General features: G+C 43.8%; 1 long non-coding RNA gene across 2 annotated transcripts in view; it reads left to right on the top strand.

Moving 5' to 3' along the window:
* LOC121836846 overlaps positions 1-27,189 on the top strand; it is a 100,168-nt gene that overhangs the window by 26,416 nt on the left and 46,563 nt on the right. The window contains exon 1 of one of the 2 annotated variants that reach the window (XR_006078037.1): positions 4,712-4,865. The exons of the other annotated variant lie outside the window; for it this stretch is intronic. This is a non-coding gene — a long non-coding RNA (uncharacterized LOC121836846). Of the gene's footprint in view, positions 1-4,711; positions 4,866-27,189 lie in introns of those variants that run through there. 2 annotated transcript variants of the gene reach the window in all.

The following is a 27,189-nucleotide window of genomic DNA, read 5'->3' as shown; positions in this document are numbered from 1 at the left end:
GCGTGCGCGGAGCCCGAAACTGCGGTCTTGGATGGCGCATGACGATGGGGCGCAGGCACAACGTGGGGCACGGAACTCTAACGCAAAGGCATACCGCTTGCGTTTGCTTCTATGCGCAATACTAAAACTCTCCAGTAAGGTACAATCCCATACCGGCTGCAGCACTACGTTGGGACAGTGAAGAGTCTTGTTTACATTCGGAAACGACATTTCGCGAGCCATGATCGCGAGCAGTTCCGCCATGCCCGCTGAGCAGGAGAGTCGGGGGACCCTCACTAGAGCGCTTCCCGTTTCCGCCGCGGGAGGGCGAGCGTCGAGCTGGAGACGCGAATAACGAAAAATTCAGCCGCCAGGATCAAAACACAAACGTGCGATTGTCATTTACGGATATTGTGGATCATATTCAACCTATTTTTGAACACGACGGAATATTTCAAATTTCGTTGAAGTATCCCTTTAAGGGCTCGTGTCCCGCGTCCCGCAAGAAATTCCCACATCTTCAAAATGTCCGGCATTTCATACTGTCGTGAAATTCATTTTGCAACTCAAGCTGTTGCCGAACAACGGGGCACGGGAAGCGCGGAGGTCGCTGGTAATCCTGTGAATCGCATGGGTACGCCATTTTCTGTTCAAGAATTGCGGGAAGCAACTGCCGTACTTGCAGGAGGACCGACGCGCATACTCTTTTGTGCTTTTCCTCTTGGCGGCAAAAAATTGTAAGAAAAATTGCTCGCCAAAAGTTTAAGTATCAAATATTGTAATTATTTTCAAATCTTTGCTGTGGATTTTTTTTTAGACAGTTACATGAGGCAAAAAGCCTGCACTCACGACGGTCGAAAAAGAACATAATGTTAAAAACTTTGCGTAGGATGCAGGTTGCGTAATGCATTGAGTTCTGCTGCAGTTGATTTGTATGCTTTCAACTTCGACACATTTAATAACATATTTGGCATAAAACAAATATATCACTAAGGGTGAAAATTATTTTAGCCTAATTGCTGCAATTAAATGCGTGAACAGAGTCTCGGTCCATGGTGTGCTTGCTCATAAATAGGGTGTGCATTTTCCGGTTTTAACCGAAAAACACCGATAAACATCCGTCGGTGACGAAAATATAAAATCGGTTAAAACCGAAAAACACCGGTGGTTGGATATTTTCGCCCTGGTTAAAACCGAAAAACATCGGTCGTTGCTATTTTCCGACCTAGCGAAGCCCTTTCCCCGTAGAGGTTCGTCAAACGTGTTATCTCGTGGATCCTGCATTCTTCCAGTGTTTATACATGGCTTTCAGGTGGCGCCAGTCCGCCCTCCTTTCTGGGGGTCAAAAGCGTCTGGTGAACGCAGTGGAAGCTAAGCTCTCATACGCCTTTCCCCTATTGTGTTTCCCATGTCCCTTTTTTGTGGAAAAATTAACACAGTGGAGGGTAGGCTCTCACGTGCCTTTTCCACATTGTGTCTGGCCAAATGATGTCGGTGCAAGCCATGTATTCAGAGGTTGCTGTGGTTCCTGGAAGACACTGCCGACGTCCCTGTCGTACAGGAGCGTGCGTTTTCATAATTGCGGGTTGCGAACCGCAAGGAACGTGATGCCATGACGGCAGCACGTTCCTTGCGTGTAGATGCAAGCATGAAAGTATGCTTGCCTCTACTATAATAACCAAGTGTGAGAAATAGTTGCTTCCTAGAGAAGAAGTGTATGAGCTATGTGAATAAAATTGGAACTCTCTGTCTGTGATCAATCGCTTTTTTTTTTCACCGATAATCACCGTTTTTAGCCTCATCGTGAGATGTTCCACCGAAATACGTCGGTGTTTTGAAAATAAATAAACACCGAAAAACATCCGCCGATTTTTCTCACAAATAAACACCGGAAAGTACACACCCTACTCATTAATCATCCCCACCTCCCTCCTCCCCCCCCTCCCGCCACTTCCCTCCCCCCGGCCATGGTGCACCCCCCCCCCCCCCCCCCCCCCCGTGTCCTGCATTTCGCTCTGGAAGGTGGATATGTATACAGCGTGTAGATCAGCCATTTCAAAGATGCGACGAGTCACTTGCTCTAGATGAGCAATTTAACCAGTGCAGTACCACCGCTAGCCTAAAGTACGATGCTCATCGTGCGGTCGTGTACCATTACGGCGTGGTGCGCGTTAAAGACCCTAGGCTAGCGGTTATACTGCACTGGCTAAATTGCTCATCTACAGTGAGTGACTCGTCGCATCTTTGAAATGGCTGACCAACTACACGCTGTATACATATCCACACAACCCCGAATTATTTGGTTCAGAACGCTCCTCCGAACATTTTGCTTACATTTTGCTAGTGTGGTAATAACATGTTTTACGAACGTCAATATAACATTTACCAGAACATTCTTTTAATGTTTTGTGAACGTTATATTTCTGTTGTAATAATGCTGCATAAAGGATTTGTTTGTTTTACAAATGTTATTACAATATGTTTACAGTAATGTTAGGTTAATGTTTTCCAGACATTATATTTATGTTGCAGAATTGTTTTCCAAGTGTTCAAATAATGTTATCAAAACGCTATAAGAATGTTCTGCCAAACGTTCAAATAGCTTTATACAGGCGGACATTAAGAACATTCCTCAAACGTTTGGGACGAACATGGAAATAATGGTATTTTACTGTTTTCGTGTTACCTGGGTTACCTCGTTTCTTCATACTGGCTACTGCCTGTCAGGAACATCGGTGGTCTTGATAGAACTAAGTTGGATGGACATCTGAGAATTCTAACTTATTAGTTAATACCCTGAAGGCGACACATACGGATTACATGTAGCGATGTAGGAGTGTTGCAGATCTAGAAATAGAGACTTTTTTTTATTATAAGCTCGACCACTTATTCCAACCAACTATTCTTAATCCTAAAGTTATATTGAACGGAAATGTATCACCAGATGCACCACTCGCTGAGAGTAACTCTGTGAAATGACTATTAGCGAGTTCGTTTCACACGCACTGGCACCGTTCGAGTTCTCTCCCAGAATGCATCGCACTCACAGAGTGTTGCACGGAAAACTGGACTCAAACGAACTCGCCAAATGCACCGCGTGCAGAAGACTGATGCTGCCGCCATCTATGTTGTAGAAAAGGTACCGACTTCAAACCGAAACTAGCGCCTTTCTGTTCCGAGTGATGCGTGGTAATGCGCGACTGCAGTCGCTACCAACGTTTATCTACAAACGTTGGCAACTGCAACCTGTAGTTTATACTTCCGATGTCTTCAAGAAGCTCGGCTGCCGAAGAGATAGTTACAGACGGCGTAAATTTCCGCAACCAGCTGTCTACAAAGCAGCTGGTTGCGATCTTTCAATCCTTATAACCGTTTACACTGAAGAAAACTGATGATGCTGTCCGAGCAGAAGCTTGATCCGTTTGAGCATGGTATTATGCGTGAACCACAGAAAGGCTACGGCTTAAAACTAGCCTGTTGGAATATCCAGCAAAACTGGGACTTTCGATTTGGATCGTCATTATAGGTGAATTAGGTATTAGCCTTGGCGAGGCCGTCGAGAACGGGAGCTTTCTCGAACAAAATACGACGGGGCAAGTTAGCTGCGTAGGTAAATGTTAAACATGATGATGTTGCCCAATCCTCGGGTAAACTCACCATCTTTAGCTTTCTCTGATGCTAATTGGGAAGTCAGAGGTTTCTGCTGGGGGAGTTTTATCGGCAAATGTTGAATTTTTCACCCGCACACGGATGGTGATAGACATCTCGGGGGCCGCTGTTGCGTTTGTCCTGAGCATTTCTTTACACACAGGTATATTTCAGCGTTTGAACGGCAACAGAGTGATTTAAAAGCTGCAAATAAATCACGGGTTGTCAATTGCTTCTTTCGTGAAATAGCAGACGCTCACAATTCAAGCTCGCGTTTGATTTCGTTGCCCGCGGGACGGGATTTCTATCAGAAAATCTACTTTTTTTTTTCCGTTCGGTCCCGCGACACATCGTAGCAGACGAATCCTCGTCGTCTGCTCCCGCTCCTCGCCGGCCCCGCCGGAGCGAGGCATGACGGGATTGCATTTTGGCGCACTCCCGATTTTCTCGGTGCAGCGAGTGCATGCACGCGTGGGGTGTCAGCGCTGAAACGAACTCGGAGAGTGCAACCACTCGTGGAGTGCTGGCCGAAACGAACCCGTTCCACGCTGCGAGTGGGCACGCGTGGGCACGAGTGCCGTGAAACGAACTCGCTATATGACATTTCAAGATCCCTCCTCCAGGTCAGACTTGAGAAAAACTAATATTTTTATTTTTCGGTTAATATCGGTTAAAACCGGTTACCGGTAAATAATTTGCGGTTACGGTTACGGTTACTGTTTTTATAATTTTCAAATAACGGTTTCGTTCCGGTTACGGTTACTGAAAAAATTCGTTCCTAAGCGGTTGGCGGTTTCGGTTGCGGTTATGTTTTGTAGGTAGGAATGAAATGTTTCTCTTTTTAGGTGACTCAAGCTACCGCCCACTACAAAGGGTGCAAGTACCATGGCAGATTTACAACTGAGTAGTTCTAGTAACTTTGATATGTGAGAAAAATTGCCAATAAACGCCTTAAAAAATCATTATTTTTAAACTTGGCTATTTTGGCTTTCCAGTCGTTTGTCAGTTTTCTGGTGGGACCATCTGGCAGCATTGGCGCTGATCCGATCCAAGCCAATCCAAGTCTAGTTTTGTGCGTGCTGGCGGCGTGTTGTTCGTTGAGTATGTTTTGTTATCGCTGATGTTTTTCTAGGCGTTTTAACTTCATGTCAACATTTATAAGAAGACGAATGTGAACAACACGGCGCATGGAAGGCACGGACACATGGGTTACGGCGCTGGAGGCTTGGAAGAGTATGGTATTGTAATTGCGTGTTTTGTTTTAGACTTTCGTTTCCTATTATTTGTCTCTGGAGAGTCGGGAGCTGTGGCAGTCAGTTCATCGAACGGCGTTTCATCGACACGCGATTTTTCACCGACAGATTGCTTCATCGACAGCTAAGATTTGCTTTTTTTAATAAGAAGCTGCATGAGACTCGCCGCCAAGCGCCGTGTGCGGGTCATCCCAGTGATACACGCCTGACGAGATATCCCTACAGCATGCAGTTCGCGTAACGAGTGTCGATGCAACGTTCGTGTCGATAAAACGTGTCCATAAAAAGTTGTCCACGCACGAAACGAGTTTCCACGAAGGTTGTGTCTACAGTGCCGTCTGACGGCACTCCACTCGCGCCTAGAAGTGCCGTCAGAAAATGTCAGTCAGAAGTCACGCTTATTCTGACATGGCTCCATCAGCCGATCGCCGACTCGTTTTAACATAAAGCGCGAGCGCGACAAACGCTACAGGAGTGAGCAGCATGCTTTCTCATGTATGTTTATGCCTGCGCGATCTGCTCAAGTTTGCCCAAGTGGCACTCTCACGAATGTAGCGATTGTGATTTGATATAAAATTGAGTAATCTCTCCTTTTCCAGTGGCGGCAGCAACCTCTACAAGACACAAAAACCATAAACGCAACTTTTTTGTAGGGCACAGGTATTTAACCGAAGTATTTGTGAGACCATATTACTAGGCAGGCATTCAACCGTTACGTTCCAGAAACAAGTCGGGGATGTCATTCTTTGGTTTTCAGATACTATTTGTTATGAAGAAAGTCTTATGGAATCTGAGTATATACACATAAGTAGCATATTTAGCACAAAAAAGTACAGCGAAACTGGCCATAGTAATTTCGGTCGATGAGTAAATTGTCGTCGGCAGCAAGATATTCTTCACTGGAGGACAGCATTTGCTCTGTAGGACTGCACTCGAATGTGGACGTAAACCGCCGTCGGACGGCACTTCACGTTCTGCAAGAGTGCCGTTGGACGGCACTTTTGACACTGCGTTCAACGGAACGATAGGGACCCAGTCGGGTGTTCAGAGGAAAGCCGAAGGCCCGTAATGGTTGGCCTGCAAACACCAAGTTAAAATTATTGGACGTGGTGCCGCGTCCAGTAAGGGTGATAATGGGGGGATTTAATATAGACCGTTTCATCCTCCCAAGCATGGGCGCTGCCATCTTGGAATCACGTGACGCGGCAGCCGTTAGGTTGTTTCAACTTGCTGCTCCGCTCTCCCCTCCGCGCCTTGGCGGATGCGTTATATTCGTGTTTTTCGTCGCGTTTCACCGCACTTCCTTGCGTTACTTTGAAAACTGTAGTCGGATACGTCTACCCGACGTCTAAGACATCACGAAGGTTAAAAGGTCTTTATGACAACTGAGGTTTGTTTACTAATAGTGGTGGAACGTTCTCAGTAAGAAGCATGATATTTATAGCGCACATTTAGGATCAAAAGGCGTCTAGAATAGTCAGCGCAAGGAGACTATTTCTGTATTTCCTGAAAGTATCATTCTTTGTATTCATTGACAGATCTTTTTTGGTCTGAGGTCAATGCTTTGATCTAATAAAAACTAACTAATTTAATTGTCCGACATCGGGTACAGAAGTGTCAACGTCGTTCGGGAGCCGTTTCATCTTCCTTTTCGTCGTAGTGCACAGCTCGTGCTCAAGTGGTCGTGGCAGCTCCAATGCTTTGGTCGCATGCTTGCTTCCTTTTTCCAGTGTCCTCGCGTGCTCTGAATAGTTCCATCATTTGTAATATATTGAAACCAGTTTCTGTTGATTATAGGAAACTCGTGGAGGAGATAGGCAAGAAACGTTTTACTTGTATTTTATCTGAGGCTAGAAGTAATGGTACTTCAACATCAGGTGATTGTTTGTTCGTAATATCACACCCACATGTGGATGAGGTTCTCAATCTTTTTGCGACGTAAACGTTCGGTTGGTCATTTTACTTATGAAGTTTAAGAAATTGTATACCATGCTCGCTCCCATTTCGACAGTCATTTAAGTGATTTATTGATTATCTTTATACAACCAGTGCCATTCACTGAATTTATTTTAACATAAAGAAACACCGGAAGCCTGCATGCTGTCTTCAGTGTTTGTCGTAACCAGGACCGGCTCTATCCTGGCCCAGGGGTGTGACATCTGTGCCAATTGTGCCATTTTGATAAACACCCAATTTTCTGCGCCTAGTTGCACCGAAAACGCGAAATTGGTCGAAATCGCGCCAAAGTAACTGAAAAACTAACAAAAAGTTTGTGGTGACGCTCAATTTCGTGGGAAATGAACGCTTGGTTGGCAACATTCAATCTCGTTGTAGTAAAGTACATGGTACGGGTACAGGGTGGCGCAAGCAACCGCCGGATTCGAAGGTTTCAGCTGTAGTACCCTTCTATACCTACGATACCGGTTTTCTCTGATTTTTCTACTACTTTCCGCTGTCATTTGTGACTGCATGCTACCGGTGCGCTGTCACGCGGTCTCGCTCTTTGTCCGCGGGAGGTACGACGCACAGGCTATCAAGATAAGCAAACCTAAGTATTTCTTTCGTTTTGAGAGTAAACCTTTTCTTAAAGGGCCACTCCGCTCAATTCCGAAAAATTTAGGCTTACATGTGATTCAAATTCACAAAGCACTACTAAACAACTCTACGTCTTCGGATTCGCGAATGGTGGAATGTTATTTGTGTAATCCTAATTTAAACATCAGCTGATACCGAAACCGAAACTTCGGTTGCGTCAGGCAACATTGGTCTTGGGTCGTCAGAGTCATGGCCACGTCACGTCGAACCACGTGGTCTTGTGACGTTCGCGAGGGAGCGAGAAACAGGACACGCGACTCGGGCAGGTCGCTTCGCATGGCGTGGACGGTGATGGCCCGGGGAAGAGGGGGAAGGGGAGAAGACGAAAGAGGAGAAGGGGGGCGGAGAAACAGACCGATAAGTGTGCAGTGCAGCGCAAACTAGCGCATCCGTGTTACGGTGATCACGTGAACGCCCGGTCAGCCAACACCGGGAGGAGAAACTCATGACGTCATCGTTCAATTTCGCTCTGAGAAGCAAAAACAAGCAAAACGTGAGAATGACGTAGTCATGCCTCTGACGTAGTGGCTCAATGTCGGCTGCTCCAACTCCGTGGCATTGACTGCGCTGATGATTGCGCCTCGCGCCGCATGCTAGAGTTGGCAGATTTCGGCGACTTGGCTCGCTTGAAAGTTTGCTGGCCAGTTTATTAAATATATAAACGGAATTGGATCGCAATATTTGACATGGGGTCTTCTTATATACTGAAGAGGGCTACATAGTTTTCTAAATATCAAAAATGAAGCGGTGTTGCCCTTTAAAACTGCTATTGAGCACCTTCATTGTGTAATTGTTCATTCGTGTCCGTAATCTTGTCAAAATAGACGGCGCCGTCGCCTGAGTACCTTTGGTTATCACACATATACTTCCAGTGGGTGAACAATCGAATTAATCGGCAGTCTTCGGTAGTAACGCGTTACTGTAACTTCGTTACTTTTTTGGTAACTTGTAACTGTAACAAGTTACTTTTTAAAAATGTAACTTGTAACTGCAGTTCTATTACTTTTCTCTAAGGTAACGATGAAAGTAACGACGTTACTTTTGTCGTTACTTTCCAGTGTTTCATGAATGATCACTGAACGAGTGCAATATAGCCATTCCTTGCACTTTCCAAATCGCCTATTCCGGCATTTCGAGTGTCAAGTTGGCCTTGCACAAAGTTGTGAATACGTTCTTTCTCGCGAGTCGCGACCCGAATATAGCCACGTGTAGATTTGATCAAAAAATATCTAGGTAACTTTACGCATGCGCTTGTACTTTGTGATTGAGCACTTACATCTTAGTGCCTTGAAGCACTACCTATGTTGTGTTTCTTTTCTTTATTTCTGTGCAAACGCTTTTTAATCGGGTGAATCAACCGTGAAACAGCAATACACGTGAAGGGCTCTGCGCATGTCTCGTATTTTGATTAGCACCACTTTGCACTGCGCATGTTTCGCACTGCGTATGCGCAGTACTCCGCACTGCGCATGTTTCGTATTTTGATTTGCGCCACTACTTTGGCATGGAAACTTTCAAACACTAACTTCGAGAAGCAACTGTTGCTAAGTTGCAATATGAAGTAAAGAGTGTATTTTTTAATTTTATGCAATAATACGTTGTGAGAAGCGCTTTCTAGTTTCTTCCTAAATTTTTTTTTGTGTTATAGAAAAAATACTGAAAAGTAACGTTGTTACTTTTTAAAAGTAACTGTAACGAGTTACTCTTTTGTTGCGGTAACTGTAACGGTAACTTCGCTACTTTTTTCTGGAAGTAACTGTAACGAATTACTTTTTAAAAGTAACTTACCCATGACTGTTAATCGGTCACACACCCGTATTTAGCGTGCATGTGCTGCTCATAGTTTTACCTTTTTCTACCAATTCACTCTTTACCTTGTGACTCCCTTCTGTGTGGAGTTTTTTTTTTTTTTTTTCTACACATACTTTTTACGAGCATCAGATCGATGTCGGGTTCTTGTAAACCGTGCTTCCCTGTTCATGCTCTCCAATCATCGCTTTAAAAAGTTTTGCACTACCATTGCGCTTTGGCACCAGTTCTTATAAGCTTGAGGTACCTGGTGCTTACCTAACTTTGTCCTCATCTGTGTGCATTGGACTCATGTTTGCCTTTTCCGTTATTTTTTTTTTCATGTATATTTTATCTCGATGCGTATCGGCGCTGATGACTTATTGGAACAAGGGTGGAAAAAATAACGATTAAAAAAGAAAAATCAAATTTATGTGATTTAAATTAGATTTTTTATGATTTAAATTTCTGATAAGCTGCTCTAAAATGTTCTGCTCCTAATCTGCTCAAAACTAGACTTTTCTGCTTTGAAGTTGCTCCAAAATGCATAAACTGCTGCTCCAAAACAAGAATTTTGTGCTCCTAAGCTGCTCGAAAATCCAGATTTTTCTGCTCCAAAAATTGCTCCAAGACCTGTTTCACCTGTCTCACCCCTGCTGGCCTCAACCGTGAAATGCGCCTCATTATCGGTATTAGGTGTTGAACTGTCGACAAGCCTCCTCCTCGAATCACAGTTACTGGTGGATAACACGCATCTTTTCATTCAAATGGTTGGGCAACATTTTGCAACTTCCTTTGCGAATTGTGAGTCCTGATGCTGTGCTTGCGATTTCTGTGCTGTGTTGCCTAATTGAGACTTTTTGTTTTCATAAACATTGCTTTGATGGACAAAGGAAAACTGAATGTGAGTAGATGTAAAATAAGTTGCATATCTCCTCTATTTTCATGCATTAAAACTAAGTTAACCTTTGTACCCGCAAGGTTGGAAATTTCCCACGATTGGGCAACAGATTTCCTGAGCTGCATGCCAGTGTTTCATTAGCGAAAGCACGAAGGGGGGGGAACGAAATTCTTAATAATCAATTAGAAGTTTTTTTTTTTTTTTAATGAACTTTGAAATTAATTGTCTCCTTAGCCTCATTGCATTAAGTCTTTTGCAGTGGAAAATGTAAATGATGTGCCATTGTTGCTTGGCTTCCATGGCATATGGAGCTGCCACACCTTCGTTCGTCATGCAGATATTGGACGGTTTTAGCATAGGCAGTGATGTGATTGCTGCGCCAATTGTGCCAAGGGACTAACTCTGCTACATCCTGCTACATTTTGACAAAATATGGGTAATCTGCGCCAAACCTGCGGCAAAGGACCACTTTAGGTCACCTTTCAAAACCGAAACTAAACTGAGTACTGTAATTGAGCAGGCGTGTGTTATGTGGCGCAAGCGGCCACCTAACACAAAGTACCGTGCATCAATTGTTCACCCGGTCTTGCATGGTTTTCCCGGTGTCTGGTGTTTCGCGCTCTCTCTTGTGGGTCTCGTCTCTTTTTTTTTTTATATTTTCAGCAATAGATGCGGATGCGTGTAGACTCTCCGACGCTAGCGTGCCGGGTACCAGCTACGCCGTCATGCTATGAAACAAAACCACGTTTTTGCGCGGCAGGAGTTACTTTGTGAGCTGAAGCAACGGCCGTGGGAAAACTATATTTGATCACTGCCTTTCAGTCACCGTGGTCGGGCGACTTCGAATGTTGCCGTCCCCACATCACTGCAGATATGGTACTTTCTAAAACGAAGCTAAGTACCGCCGCATCTTCATCAACATTCCTGTTCTTGTTTAAATCATATGTTACTTCAAAAATCCATCTTTAATTCAAAGACTGCTCTGTCAAAGTATTGATTATCTAGATTCCTCTCGGCGGGCCTTCTTTCGAGAGGGACCTCGATACGTGAAAAATCTGTCGTGAAAGAAAGTTGGTGAAGAGAAGTGAGCTAAAGCACAAAAGGCAATGTCTGCACGCTGAACCCGCACAGCGTGCCTGTTTGTCTCGAGTTCAGTCGTTGCACAAAGGGCTCCAAGAACGTTTTGAGATTGGCTCGCAATGTCTTGCATCGATGCACTCAGGTTCTTTATTTTTTGTGTGTTAAGCTTGTACCTTGTTTGCCGGCCTGGCAAGCACGCGCCACTGGACTGTTTTTGTTGCATGCTTGAAAGTTGCATTTTGTCTACAATTTTGGGGATAAGTTAGCGACAGAGCTAAGGAACATGGTTTCGGTTTCGATCGGACAGCTGTTGCCTGCACTCGCGCGACGAAGCATGCCCAACAGCAAGCCTGCCGAAGTTGGCCTCACCTGCATGCGAACATGATTGCGTGACTGAGGCACCAGCTGGGACGCTTGCAATGCATTGTTTTACATTTGCTTACTTTTGACGAAAATCTGGCACGTTGGGAACCAGTAAAACGGTGGCAAGCGGTTTTTCGAAATGGCTTGGTAATGCCTACAGCACAATACACTTGTGGGATGTCTGAGCAGTAAAAACAGAAGCAGCGAGCTCCGTCACAACACGTCACATCAGAACACAACAGAAAGTGACCTTCGTTCGTGCATCACTTAAAACAAATATTTTTATTTTCCTAAAAATACCTGCTCCAAAATCCACTTTTGCTGCTCCAAAGCACTGTCTTGGCTGCTCCAAAAGCCACTTTTGCTGCTCCAAAACACTGTTTTGGTTGCTCCGAAACGTGCGCCAAAATGGCTTAGGCCAATCACATCACTGCATAGGTGCCCTACGGAGCGGCATTGCTACCGAGAGCTCGTGCTGTGGCTTTGAAGCATGCTCCTGAGCGCACACCAGGCACTGTATCGTGGCCACACTACCCAGCGGTAACGCTCTGCTAATACTGGCCGTGCTCAGGAGCATGCTTCGAACTTGCAGCTTGTGCTCACGGTAGCAATGCCTCTCTGTGCGACAATACTTTGCCAAAACTGCTTATTTCTGCAAGACCGTTAAAGAAACTGATTAGAGTATTTTGTAGTAGATACCTATGGTTGAAACTACAAGACTTGTGGATAAAAAGACTCCTTTGTTTAAAGTTTGTGTATCTGGATTTATTTAACTAAGCAAACTGCCTATTTGCCAGCAATACCCTGCTTTTCTTGTTGTACAGCTGGCAACATGCAGATGGAAGACGTGGTCCTCAGCCTGAGTTGCAGGTGCGCAGTAGTAGCAGGCGCGGCCGTCCCCCATTTTTGGTCTTGCCTACAGCGCGGTATTGGCACTCGGTGAAGGTGTGGAGCCGAGGGTTTCCCAGGGTTTCAGCTGTAACACTGCATAATTTTGTTCTTCCTTTGTTTGAAGTATCAATGCTTGCATAATAGCTGGCTAAAGCTTTTAGAAGACATAAAAAAAACGCTTTCCGGTTTGCGAATAAGTGACACCGAGCAATCACGGAAAAGACCCAGTATGTTGAGTTCGCAGTACTATATAAATGATCGACAAAACGAAACTTTCTGACGAAGCACACCTATTTTGTGATCAAACAGTAGATATACGCCGTGCTGGAAATGGTGCGCCATTTGCGCCAAGAACTCATACAAGCATGCATCTTGCACCAAAGTGCCATTTTTGCTAAGAATATCTCCGCACCTGCGCCAAGATGAACAAATCAACAAAAAATTATTATTGGCCGACTCTAGTATTTAGGTAAGTAGGAGGAACAAAAAAGTATGCAAATATGCATTTCGGAGCTTCTCTACTCACTGCATAGTTTGTTTTATCTTAGATCGGAGTATCGTCCAAGGCTCGAACTCGTACAAGCGCAGACACATACTAAAGGCACAACTCATGGGGTATTTGCTACACTTCATTCGTTTAGTTGGTGAAAAACCACGCACGTGGAGATGGAGGAATGTCATTATGTCTCGCTTTGACGCTGGTTGGTCCCTTTGGCTCGTAGCAGCAGCTGCACTTTAACTTGAGGTGAAACGAAGTGTTGAGATTGCTTGTCAGCCGTGCTGGTTGGTTGATGCTCTGGTGGAGTGATCGTCGACATCGTCTAAATTTTCAGACAATGCCGGTGATGTGAGGAGCAAACATTTGCGAGAAAACATTGCCAAATTGTAGGAAGATGGCTACTGTGATAAGATAGAACCAGGACTTGGTACTCCTGATGAGATTACTGGTGATAGGCCAAACTTTTGCTGAATCAAAAATTTCGGTGACGAATCTTAGGATTCCGCAAATCCAAATTTTTCCCATACTTTTCTGAAAATTCGGCAAAAATACATTGTCACCAGACCTAAATCTTAAAATTTCGTTTTTCTTTGCCAAAAAGTCTTTGAAGTTTCTTTTAATAATAATAATAATAATAATAATAATAAATTGTTTTATTTTTCTCGTGCCCACAAACCTTGTTTTTCCGAGACCCCAGAGTGTGCTTGCTGTCGCCCGCATATGCTCTCTGCTTATACTTTCTGTAGATGTGGAGCAGAATCCCGGCCCTAACAAAATGGAAAAACTTCAAGCTTCCTTTGACAGGCTCCTTGCAAACACGGAATCTTATCAGAAAGATAACTCGGAAAGGCTTCAGTCGATATCTAATGGTGTGGCAACTTTAACTGCAAGGGTTGCCCAGCTCGAATCGAAGGTGGAAGAAATAGGATGCAGCCACAATGATATAATCTCAGTGAAAAATGACATAGTTTCACTGAAAACCAACTTGTGTGAATTGTCTTCAACTTTTCAGGATATGGGTTACATCGCAGAACAGGTTGATGGACTTGACAATCGCTTACGAAGAAATAATCTTATCTTCAAGGGTATCCCAGAGGTACATGGCGAGACTTGGAGCCAGACCGAGCAGATTGTAACAGATTTAATTCAAACCAACCTGAAAATGAACGCTGGTGAAATCGAGCGGGCTCACCGTGTAGGCAGAAAGGGGGACGAATGCACCCGCATGATTATCGTTCATTTTCAAAATTTCAAGAAAAAACAGAAAATTCTGAATTATGCATCTTTACTGAAAAACCTGACGTCCATGAAGGTGGGGATAGAAGAAGACTTCTCGCGTAAGAGAGGCTAGAAGAAAGCTTCGTGAATACGGAAAACCGTTCAGCTCAGACACGTCTACGTCTTAGTTTCGACAAGCTTTTCATTGGTGACCAGGCATATTATCACAACCGTGCATCTGATAGAATTATTGAACTGAATCAAGATTCTGTACAGAGTACGAGCACAGGGCAAAAACCTTACAAAATTTCTGCGCCTAATACAAGCACAGGGCAGGAATGACGGTGCGGGACGAGGCTCAGCACTGATATGGATGCGTCTTGTTGTTAACTTTAGAAGTATTCTCTCTAAACAAGATGATTTAAACAACTTGATCGCGGTATGCAACCCTTGTGTCATTCTCGGGACGGAAACCTGGCTTTCGAGTGACATAGACAACACACTTTTTATAATTATGGATTACACTATCTATAGAAAAGACAGGAACCAATCAAGGGGGGGCAGGGGAGGCGGTGGAGTCCTTGTTGCTATCAGAAACTGTTTTTCCACCACTCCAATCTTGTTTGACACAGATATTGAAATTGTTTTTGTTCGTGTGAAGTTCAGATTTTCCTATGCCATAATAGGTGCATGTTACAGACCGCCTGACGAACATGTCTCATTCAACAATGAAATGAGTAAAGCCCTTGATTTTTTTTTATTTATTAAACCTCCAATGCCTCAAATAAGGAATATTACATGAGGCTAGTACGAAACATAAAAAAATTTCTTCAATGAATGCCTTGAAATGGGCGGGGTTGGAGTGGAACACGGCGTCGGTGGGCAGATCGTTCCAATCCTTTGCTGTGTGGCAGAAAAATGAAAAAAGATGCGCAGTGCAGCGGGCATGGGGGAGATAGACAGCTTCCTGATGACAGATGATGCGGCATGAAACGCGGTGAGCTGGTGCAATAACAGAGCTGCCAAGTGATGAGTGATAAAACTTCTGAAAAAGGCAGAGCCTGGAAATTTTGCGCCGTGATTCGAGGTTAAGAAGATTACCTTGAGATTTAAGTGCAATGACACTGCTATGATAAGAGTAGTCTGAGTAGATGAATCTTGCGCAGCGATTTTGCACGGTTTCGAGTGTTTTAGTAAGATTAGATTGACGTGGGTCCCAAACAGCAGATGCATATTCTAGTTTGGGTTGGACTAGTGAGAGGAACGATAGTAGCTTTACCGATGGAGGGACTAAGCGTAGGTTGCGACGTAGAAAGCCAAGGACGCGATTCGCGTCATTAGCTATGTTCGTTATGTGAGATGACCAAGTTCAATCGTTTGGAAAGGTAATGCCTAGGTATTTATATGAAGGTACAGGAGATATGAGTGAACCACAAATGACATAGTTAGGAGATGGGTAAAATTGCCTACGATGAAAAGAAACAAGGGATGTTTTGTTAGCATTCAAAGACATAAGCCATCTAGCACACCAGGCCTCGATATGGTGAAGATCAGACTGCAGGGCGTGAACGTCAGTGCTGTTATTTATAGGACGATAAACAATGCAGTCATCTGCGAATAAGCGTATGTTAGATGAGATATTAGCAGGTAGGTCATTTATGTAAATGAAGAAAAGTAGGGGACCAAGAACAGTGCCCTGGGGCACTCCAGAAGCAACCGGGGATCGGGGCGAAGAGTGGTTATTAGCATGAACAGATTGTTGTCGGTTTGACAAGAAGTTACGAATCCGAATTGGATTATGTCACTCTTCAACGAATTGATTATGTCACTCTTCAATTCCCTCAGTGTCCAGTTTTTCTTAAAGGTGATTTTAATTTCCCAGGTATTGACTGGACTGTGTACGAACCAAAACGTGGCTGTAGAAATGTCTCACAGTGTCAAATATTTCTGGGTTTGTGTAAGTCGAGCTACCTAGAACGAGTAGTACACATGCCGACTCGTGAGAATTCCATCCTTGGCTTATTTCTGACTTCTGCACCTGAAAAGGTTAAATCCGTTTGCTTGCTTGAAGAGCTTAGCGACCACAAAGCGGTTTTAGTAATGGTAGACATTGCAATATGTGACAAACCGAATGACAAAAAATGAAAGCCGTTTACAACTCCCTGTAATGCCGAATTAGAGCGCAGCTCTTGAGGAGGAGGAGGAGGGAAGGGTACTGAGGGTCCCATCTTCTCGGGGGGTGTCGGTATTCATAGTATTAAAGGGACACTGACAGGGTATTTATGCTCGCCGAGGTTTTTAGTTGTACGTGACATATGAGAGCTCAACTACCCAGAACAGAATTTGCGGCTCGAAATTCGGTTTCTTTCCGCCCGAAAACCGCCGATCAAAAACTGGCCGGTTCGAGTCTCGCTCACTCTCTTTTTCGCGGTCACGGGCCGTTTTCTAAGGTATCGATGCGACCACCAAATTTAATCAAAGTCGTGGGTCACTGAAGGCACACACTCAATATTAGAAATAGAAAAAAAATATGAAACCCATTTTTTGTGGCTTCTAAAAAGCTGTAAATACGTTGATTGAAAAAAAAGTTCCACAGACAACCGGAAGCCTTCTGTGCGTTCGTCGTTTCGCGTATCAAGGAACTCGCGGGGACGGCGATGGCAGCGGACGACGGGCGTGGGACCTCTATTTCAGAACTGTCGTTCGCGGTACCGGCGAATTCTGTCTACCGTTAGAAGAGAAATTTGGGACTGATCAAAAGAATTGGTATTCATCCCGTACGACACGCCCGGCCGCCAAGCCGATTTGCACGAAGACGTCGCCGAGCCGTCGCTCCCTTCTCGTGGCTGAAGACATTGCTCGCGCAAACGTCAAGCACGACGTGTCTACTTCAAGTTGAATACGCACGCGTACGATTTCTTCACTAGGTGCGAATGTCCCCAAAGCGTGGTGCTTCCCGACTTCGACCCGGGAGTGCCTTTGATAGAGAAAAATCTACAGCAAACTTTCCAACTTACAGTTTACCGGCTAAATTATTACTAAGGAAAGAGATCCCCCACGAAAGAGATGTCCCAGTACCTCAGTAGGAAAGACGTCCGGTTCACACGCGGTAGGACCGGGTTCGATCCCCCGTAAAACTTTTTTTTTTTTTTTTTCAAATATGTTTCGATGTTTACATATCTTTTTCTTTTTATTTTACAATCATCACTGAAGAAACAAACAAAAAAAAATAACAAACAAATGTGGACGATACTTCGCTGAATTAAATGGCATGGGATTTCCGTTTTGACACCTGCAAACTCATTGTAATCATTTTCCACAAAATGCAAGGAGCACATAAATCAGGTAGCGTCCGCTTTCCGAGGTGCCCGTATATGTTCTACAGGAATTGCAGCCAGCCATTGGTCCCGATCCCGTTGATCTTTCGGAAACTCTGTTGCACAATGCCACTTTTTTTCGGATGCAGGACATGTGAGCCAGCTCTTCACGCAACATCTTGGGTGTATTCTTTTCGGAGCCAATCATGGAAATTCACCACGGGCACTCACTACTCATCTCCAACTCCTCAATGTACAGAACAACTCATCTTGGAGTACAGAACAACGAGCGGAACAAACATAACTGCAAAAGAATCGCGCGGCGAGCAGTTCCCGCACGCCGCATCGCACGCCGCATGTCGTGTCGTCTGCTACGGAAAGGAGAAAAAAAAAAAGAAAAAAACGCACGGTCGGGTGTAGCCACGTGACTTCCGCCACTCACTCTCTTCTCTCCACTTCTCCGACCTCCGTCGGGTTTCGGTTTCGGTTTCGAGCAGTTGCGTCTTTTGGCTTTATTAAAAAAATACGCTACTCTGTTGCAAAATATTAATTGGGTAGTCCTCCGACACCATAATAAAGCGCCTGGCAAAAAATAAAAAAAAATTTTGGGGGGGTGTTAGTGTCCCTTTAAAGTGTTAAGTTCGGTAGGTTCATAAAACTTCGGGGATGCATTTTTGTTGATAGACGATCTGGTTTTGGCAGGCATTTTACGGAACTTGCGTATACAGGCACAATAAGCTACTGGCTCTAAAAGCGCGGGGGAGAGAAGCTTTATTCAATTCTTAGTATCCATTGTAAATGGAACTTCCTCTGATGAGAGCTTTATTTCTAAAAAGTATGCTCTGTGTTCTTCTAATGCCCTATCTATTCTTATTCCAGAAGGTAATAAGTAATATGCTCCAGCATCAAAGAGGGATCCTCAGTCATTATCAAAGATGAACTCATTTGGCGATGCAGTCACTCCTTCCTTTTCGAGTGATGTGCTACTCACAGGTGTTGGCATTGCTCCAAAAGGATCAGTGACTGCTCCAAAGCAGTGTTTTGCCTGCTGCAGAACTTGCTACAAATGGTCAACTGCTGCTTCCATCACTGCATACATACAGTATAGACCACTTACAACGTAACTGCTTATAGTGCAGGACCGGGTATAACGCGTTTTTTTTAAACCACCGGTTCACCTCCCATAGAACTCCATGTATTTACATACCGCTTGAAATGCAGGCGCGTGAAGGGAAATACCGGTTATAGTGCAGTTTTTGGAACAGCGCGCCGACTGACCGACGCAGCGAGCACGCTTCCCTGTGTGACACTAGATAATGGCGCGAGCCGCAAGCGGCACTCACGGGGCAAGGAGGTTGCTCGAAGAAGCGGGGAGAAGCGAAGAGAGAGGCTTCAGTTGCCATAGCGACGGAGGGACGCACGCACGTGTCGTTGACGTGCGTGCATCCCTCCGCTGCATTGGAAACAAACAACCGCAACGACAGACCAATCGCAGGTCGAGAAGTGTTTGCGCGCGTTGCATGCCGGTCGTGGGCCGGCTGCTTCTATCTGCGAACATGGCGTCAGTTGTGATCGCCGACGTAGACGGCGTGATGGAAGCTCATCGTTCTGTGTAAAAGCGCTATCCTTGACTGTGAATTTTCGTTGTGTGTCGCAATGATAACCCAGCATGTACTAGAAGGGAAGATCCACCTACTCGTGCGGCAATGTCGTGGTGGCACTCACAAGACAGCAGAAACGCCCGTGTCGTCGTGTTTGTTTACTTTGACTAGAGTGGTGCTTTCTAAGCATTTGTGTTTTCGAACATCGCCCGGATTTCTTATTTGGAGCATTTCATGCCTGTGCTCGAGTGGAGGGTATTACTGGTGCGTACCATATAAAGGATGCGAATTTTCACGCGTGTTGATTGCCGGAGAAAAGTGATTAGGGTTAGCAATCCTGAACGCTCGCAACGTCCGTCCGCAACCCGCGACGCCGTTAAAAGGCTGCGCCAGGCAAAAGTCACTCATTTCTTTCAGAATGTGTGACGCACTTGAGAGAGAAGTGTACTAGTCTGGTGAAATAAAGACTTTCCTCAAGCTAAGCTTTATTTTTCATCTGATATAAAATAAATTGTTTTACAAAGGTAAGTTGTCTCATGGCATATATTTTGGCCTGAATAATTGATGTTTTGGTTATAGTGCGGTACCGCTTATAGTGCGGATTTTCGCGACTCCCGCGACATACATTATATGCGGTCTAACGCTGTACTAGGAAACAAGAACCGAGAAAAATGGCTGCATAGAACTCTATTGTTGGTTGTCTATGAATTGCGATAGCATTCGTCACGAGACTCACGAAGCAGCTCACTCTGCGTGCGACGAAGAGCATTTTAAGTAAACACTTTCTTTTACGAATTCAATTTTCCTGCCAAATTTAGGGGGGAACCTCAATTGGGTTAATAGGTCACGAGATGTTAATTTTCCGTTAAGTTTAGCTGAATATTTATATGGTTACAGTGTACCGTAGCACTTGCTTTTGCTCGCGTCAGCCTTCACCGCCTTTCACCTGCGCACGTAAGTCAAGCTTCACCGCGCTTTGCACCCTAGTGGCTAACATGCAGGAGCACCTGGGTTGTGCGACAAGCTCAAAAATTATGTTCAGTACTATTACAGGTCTACCTTCTAGTCTTGACTCTAGGTTGACCTTTAATTTGAAAAAGCTGTACCAAGGAAGAGAAAGAAGTGTGGGTCTATATTCTTATAGATAGGGTAGTCAAGGTAGTTCCTGTGTAGCTATTGATAGGAAGGGCAGCAAACTTTGACTTAGTAAGACATGTGCCTGGGTTATCTTTTTTTTAATTATTTACAAAAAGTGATTGAAATTTTCCCAGTTTATAGTGCTTTTTCTCGTTTTTATAATCTCGTGTTAGTTTTGAAATACTCATTTCTTATGTTCTGGATGCAATGTACGTGCAGAAAAAAAACATGCTCTTGTGCACACTTGCCAACACATTCAAAACGGCCTAATGATATTAGGTAATTAGCTCCATTTAAACCATTAAGTGCGACACTCAACAGAAATAATCTGTGTGAGACCTATTTTATTTTAAAATAACTGAAAGTCACCAAATCCCTATTTTAAAGGGGCTAACAAAAGTTTATTAAGCTTTTCATCAATGTAAAAGTATATATATGGGTGATTTCATTTGAATTCGACCAAACTTGTCGGGGGGGGGTCTTTAGATTTAATCGTAAAAAAAAAAAAAGATGATACACGAATCTTTGTGATGAAAGAAACTGCCTTTGAAAAAAATTAGAATTGTATAGTTTGAGAGAAAAAAATTCTGAGGCGCTGCAGGGTAGAACACGTCAAATTCCCAATTTGATTTTATCTCGACTTTAGCCGCCATTTACAAAATATTGAATTCTTGCAGAATTATTATATTTATTACGCAATATTTACGCAGACTTGGCTATTTTTAGAGGTAAATTTCTGTCTTCTGTTATTTTAAATTAATTTTCTAAAAAATCTCAAACATGCAACCTAGAGCAAGTGTGACGCAACTTCGGACAGCTATATAAAACGAACGGTAGGGCGCAATGACGTGAGACAGATATCTGTGCGTAGCTATCAATGTAAGCTATCGATTGACATGTATTTTCTGGTTATTGTGTTTACCGTGTTGTTTTTATTCTGCCACAAATATAGACAAAAATGAAAAATATGCAAATTTTGAAGTCAATTTTCTCAAAAAAGCCATTTTTTATTTCGTTCATACTTTTTTAATTTATTGCCCAGATTCTGCTTAATAACCGGGTATAAATATTGCTTGACCTTTTTTTGTTGTAGTTTTAGGACAACCAGTTGAATAAGTCATTTTTATCGCGTAATACCAACCTCCGGCTCCGGTATGCGGGCTTCACCGCAACATTGATAATTGGCTCAGCAATATCAGATTTCACTGACAACCACTTTACCTCGTTGCATTCCTAGTAATATACTTTTTACAAAAAAAGAAATGTCACAAAAAAATGACAGAAGGCAAGTGGCGTAGGCAAATTTTTTTTTCTCTTTCAAACTTTTTTAATTGATTTCCCGTGTGTTGCTTACCAGCTGGGTATGCACGTTTTCTGGCGCTTTTCTTTATGTTTGTTTTTACATCAAAAGAAAGAGCCATGTTTGTTACATCAGTTGCAACTGGTCCAGTTGTTAGGTGAAGTATAGGTTCAGTAACCTCTTCGCGAGCGCCAGCAAAAGGCTGCGATTCTTATCATGAAGATTACCATGCGACTCTTAGTTGACCTCGGCGTGCGCCGTTGCAAGAGGGTTATACTAATCTTGTTAGAGTGGAACTCGCTTCGTCACAGGCTGTCGCAATGCATCACAGCGAAGTGGAACTGTGTGAAGCAGTCCTTGTCCTTCTCCCAATAAATTTATGGGCGGAAGCTTGAGACTCTTTGGTGCCCGAAGTTTCTGTAGCTCGGCTGGGTCAAGTTTGTGAAAAGGAGAAAACAAATGCAGTAAACACTAGACATTATCACGCGGGTCGATGGAGTCGTAACTGTATACATACAGCTTTTGCGGATACTTATTTGTTTCAAGGGTGGCAAGTTATCACCAGTACAAACATGGCCACAGTGTCGGCAAGAGCATCAGAACAAAAAGGAAGGTTTGGTTGGCTTATCATTTTGTGTCTTCGTTGCAGCGCTTTTCTCCGGAACTAATGTTTGTAGTCCTCTTTGAGCCCCTGGTGCTATGGTCTGTCTGTTTCTCTTATCCATTATTTATTTTTACTTGTAAGCGAATAACACGCACCATGACATTTCTGGCGTCCTTAGGTTGATTCGCTAATCAGTGTCTATATTTGACAAACTCATCTAGTATAAGAGAATAAAAAAAATATAAGAAGAGGGCTTGCAGCAATGAATTTGTATAAGAGAACTGCGGAACTGCGTCGAAAGCAGAAAGCCGGAACCTCCTGAGGAATGAACGCGTTATTTTGAACTCAGTCATGACTGCAGTTTTCAGCTTCAAAAGAAAGATTTGCGCGGACTACTTCGAGAGACATAAGCGAAGGGTATACCGCAACCGACGTTTTCGTTATGTCACCGATCTCAACGTAGACGCCTTGAAGATGATCCTGCCTCCATCGAAAGCCGCGGCTCTTGCGTTGGATGACGTGCTCTGCCAGAACTGCTTCCAGTACACCGGTGAGAAGCTTTCATCATCTGTCAGTGATCCATGCTCGAGCTCTCCAGCAAGCTGCATCGAAGAGCACGAAGTAGTGGAAGGTCTTAACGAAGAGATTTCTGCTGCTGGGCTTGAAACAACTCCTTTGCGCATGCCTTCTACAGTAAACCCGAAAAGCCGTCAGGCATATGCTGAAAGAAAACAGCGGGAGATTGAAGGATCACACAGCCGACAGGTACGAAAAAAGTTGGCGACTGCATATACCTTGGAGCCAAGTGGGTCAAGTTCTCGCAGTGATCAACCATGCCTCGGCTGCGACGGGTGGTGGGCAAACATCAGAGAGGCCTTTGTGAAGGCGGCATCTTACCAGGAGAGATGTCAGCTCCTCACGCTTGTGCCCAAGGGCGTAGCCACTAGGGAGGTAGAACGGCTAATTCCTGAGGCATCGAAGTACCTTCTGAAGAAATCAAAGCAGCTTCGTGAACGGTTCGGCGTATGGGAGCGTCTGGAGCCTTATCACGGTGGAAGCATAAGCGAGGACACCATACGGGCAGCCACGCAATATTACACCGACGACGATCTCGACTGTTCTCGGCAGAGCCCAAACAAAAAAGATGCTGTTAAGCTTCTGAAGGATGGCGAAGAACATGTGGTCGTGAAGCGGTATATGACAAGGTCTGTCCGAGAGACGTACAGGCTGTTTAAGGAAGCAAACCCGGACTCAAAATTAGGTCTGACTAAATTTTACTCGCTGCGGCCAAAGTGGGTCAAGCTAAACCCTGAACAGACTGTCTGTGCATGTGTGTGCTGTACGAATTTCGATTTGTGCTTTTCCACCCTGAACAGCATGCGAGAAGAAAAAATAACAAAAGAGGAGATTCTCGCTTTGTGCCTCTGCCCTGAACCCTCGTCCGAATGTTTCAGAGGCGAATGCAAAGACTGCCCCTCGACTGACAGACTCTCCTTAAAATCATTGGAAATGGTGCCTGAAGAGGAAATTACATTTTTCACATGGGAGAATGGTAATTTGATAAGCAAGACTGCCGACTCCAGCGCCTTTTTGAAAGAGCTACAGAAATGGGCCACAAGGTTTTCCACGCACGATTTTATTCGTAGGACACAACGGGAAGCCATACGGATTGAGAAGTCTAGTGTGACCTCAAGACACATCGTCATGCACTTCGATTTTGCGGAAAACTGGACGGTAATTTTGCCACACGAGATACAGGAGTACCACTGGCACAAGCGTCAGCTCTCTGTGTTCACGTGTGTGGCATCCACGTCGCAAGGCTCAAAATGCTTCGGCGTTGTCTGTGAGGACTTATGTCATGACACTTCCCATGCGCTGCTGGCTCTGAGACTTATAGAAGACTGGCTGGAGGAGCACATCCCAGTTTATGCTTCACTAACGTACATATCCGACGGGGCACCTGCTCATTTTAAAAATAGATTTCAGCTGCATGAGTTCGAACGAGTGGGCCATACCCAATTGAAGTGGATATTTTCTGCCTCTGGGCATGGTAAAAACTCTTGTGACGGGGTTGGAGGGCTTCTCAAACACCACGCAACGGTGCACAACCTCCGTTCACCGGAGGAGCAGCTCGTCCGAACATCAGTAGATTTTGTGGACAAGGTTGGAAGGCGTGTCAAAAACGTAACTCTCATGAACTTAACCGAGAAGGAGGTGAGTGACTTCCGCAGAATCAAGAAAACAGAGTGGAGTTGCGTACCGACTCGGAAAGGCATCCGCGCTTCGCACGTGTGGCGACGCGAAAGGGGCGAAGTGCAGCTTGAGCGAACTGTTCTATCTTCGTCTTAATGCATGAACCTCTGTGGTGCACGTGCGGAACTCTCAGATGATCTACGGCTTTGTTTTGTTTTGTTAAAGCCTCTTCTTGTACATTTGCGCTTCTGTGAAAAATTATGTGTTTCTATAGGTGTGCCTTGTTAACCCAAATAAATTACTCAATAAATAGAGTGATTTTGTTAAACTGTTACCTATGAATGTTTTATTTCATACTGCCAACAAAAGAGTATGATTACTGTAAGCTGAAAAGCAACTTCCGATTTTCTGTGCGTAGCCCAAAAAATTTAAACGTATGCAACAAGTAGTCCAAAAGCCGAAGGATGGACAAAATGTAGTCAATTTTTTTTTCACGTACCTCGGAATACTAAGGGCCAATGAAGGATAGGCGAAAGAATGCCATGCGGTAAATTTAAAAAATTCGAGCCGATTTTCCGATAATGTTTGTATAAAATAAAGATTGTCCGAAACGCATAAACGGGGATATTGTTTTTCTGGACTGGATAGTGCCGTAGAATGCAACCCGACATGATCGAAACGGATGAAACGTCTTGGATCTCTCCACTCGCTTAGGCTAGTTAACATTGATGTTAACTAAATTTACTTTTGTTGTTGTTTATCACGAACAAATAATTTAAATATATAAGTTTCGTGCAACCTCAGTAGTAAAACGTTGTCGTGGCGACGTTCGAAAATGCAAGCTGTGACTTCGCAGACATCACTTCGTCAATTCAGCCATCTCTCATTTCTTTATGACGTTATTGAATTTTTTAAAAATATATTAGTAAAAATTCAACGGGGTAAAGTAGTTTTCAGTGAAATCTGATATTGCTGAGCCAATTATCAATGTTGCGGTGAAGCCCGCATACCGGAGCCGGAGGTTGGTATTACGCGATAAAAATGACTTATTCAACTGGTTGTCCTAAAACTACAACAAAAAAAGGTCAAGCAATATTTATACCCGGTTATTAAGCAGAATCTGGGCAATAAATTAAAAAAGTATGAACGAAATAAAAAATGGCTTTTTTGAGAAAATTGACTTCAAAATTTGCATATTTTTCATTTTTGTCTATATTTGTGGCAGAATAAAAACAACACGGTAAACACAATAACCAGAAAATACATGTCAATCGATAGCTTACATTGATAGCTACGCACAGATATCTGTCTCACGTCATCGCGCCCTACCGTTCGTTTTATATAGCTGTCCGAAGTTGCGTCACACTTGCTCTAGGTCGCATGTTTGAGATTTTTTAGAAAATTAATTTAAAATAACAGAAGACAGAAATTTACCTCTAAAAATAGCCAAGTCTGCGTAAATATTGCGCAATAAATATAATAATTCTGCAAGAATTCGATATTTTGTAAATGGCGGCTAAAGTCGAGATAAAATCAAATTGGGAATTTGACGTTTTCTACCCTGCAGCGCCTCAGAATTTTTTTCTCTCAAACTATACAATTCTAATTTTTTTCAAAGGCAGTTTCTTTCATCACAAGGATTCGGGTATCATATATATTTTTTACGATTAAATCTAAAGACCCCCCCGACAAGTTTGGTCGAAATCAAATGAAATCACCCATATATATATTGAAACGAAATCTTGATAGTTCAATGGACCCTTTCCGAGAAGCGTTCTGCGCACACGCGAGCGCCCAATGCCAAGCGGCGGAAGTCGGCACGAAAAATCGAGGAAATTCGGAAAGAGGCTGTGGATCAGCGAGTAGAACACGTAATTGCAGCAGATATATAATTGTGTTACACAAAAAAAGAAAGTGGACGGAAAGAAAAACACAACGTTTAGGTGGACGCCACGGATGCCCCTCTTTAAAGTCGCCTTGGGCACGCGCCACACCTCGGAGACCGAAGAAACTGGTAGCGTAGCTCCCAATTTCGATTAGTAGCGCAGGTAGGTCACTTCCTCGATTTTTAGTTTTTGCAGCCACTGCTTGGTGCCGTCGGTATGTGGAAAAGGTCCATTCCACATAATCTAAAGTATGTGCATGCCCAATTTGCTCACGATGGGACAATATGAAGAATGAAACTTCTTGCGCACAAACTGTGAAGATACCCAAAAATTACATAAAGAGAAAAACGCGCTTGAATGTTATCATAATGTGTAACAAGTCTTTTGCTGCAAGAAAAATAATAGTTTAATATTTTTCGTAAGAAGTTTGAGTTACAGAATACTGCGATAGAGAGGAAAAGGCTAGGCCTACTTCCCAACGTGAATGTGATGGCAGGCGATGTCCGAATTTGAAAAAAAAAAAACATTGCCTGGCCAGAGTCACCCATACACCCCCACGGACAACGCTCGGTGCCAACAACTTGCTGCCTCCTCCCCTGGCAAGGTAGTCGCCAATTTTCCTTTGGCCAGTTTTTATTTGGCGTTACGCCAGCACTGGGCCCACTGGGAGACAGGGTTAATACTTTGGGCCAGAAAGATGCGGTAGGGATTCCCAATTTTCCTCTTTCGCTTCTTTCCTTGCCTGAGCTCACCACTCTGAACTGTTTACACCACTCTTATGTCATAACTTTTTCAGTGTTACCAGTAAAACCTTTCAATTAAAAAAAAAAAAAAAATGATGAGGATCATTTTGAAAAAAAATATATAACTTTGCGAAAATACTAATTTTGACCTATTATTGGCTATCAGTTCAACATGTCATTGATATCTTGAACC

Source organism: Ixodes scapularis, unplaced genomic scaffold (assembly GCF_016920785.2).
Source record: "Ixodes scapularis isolate PalLabHiFi unplaced genomic scaffold, ASM1692078v2 PGA_scaffold2__306_contigs__length_199485367, whole genome shotgun sequence".
NCBI lineage: Eukaryota > Metazoa > Arthropoda > Arachnida > Ixodida > Ixodidae > Ixodes > Ixodes scapularis.
This window is presented reverse-complemented; position numbering and strand designations above follow the sequence as displayed.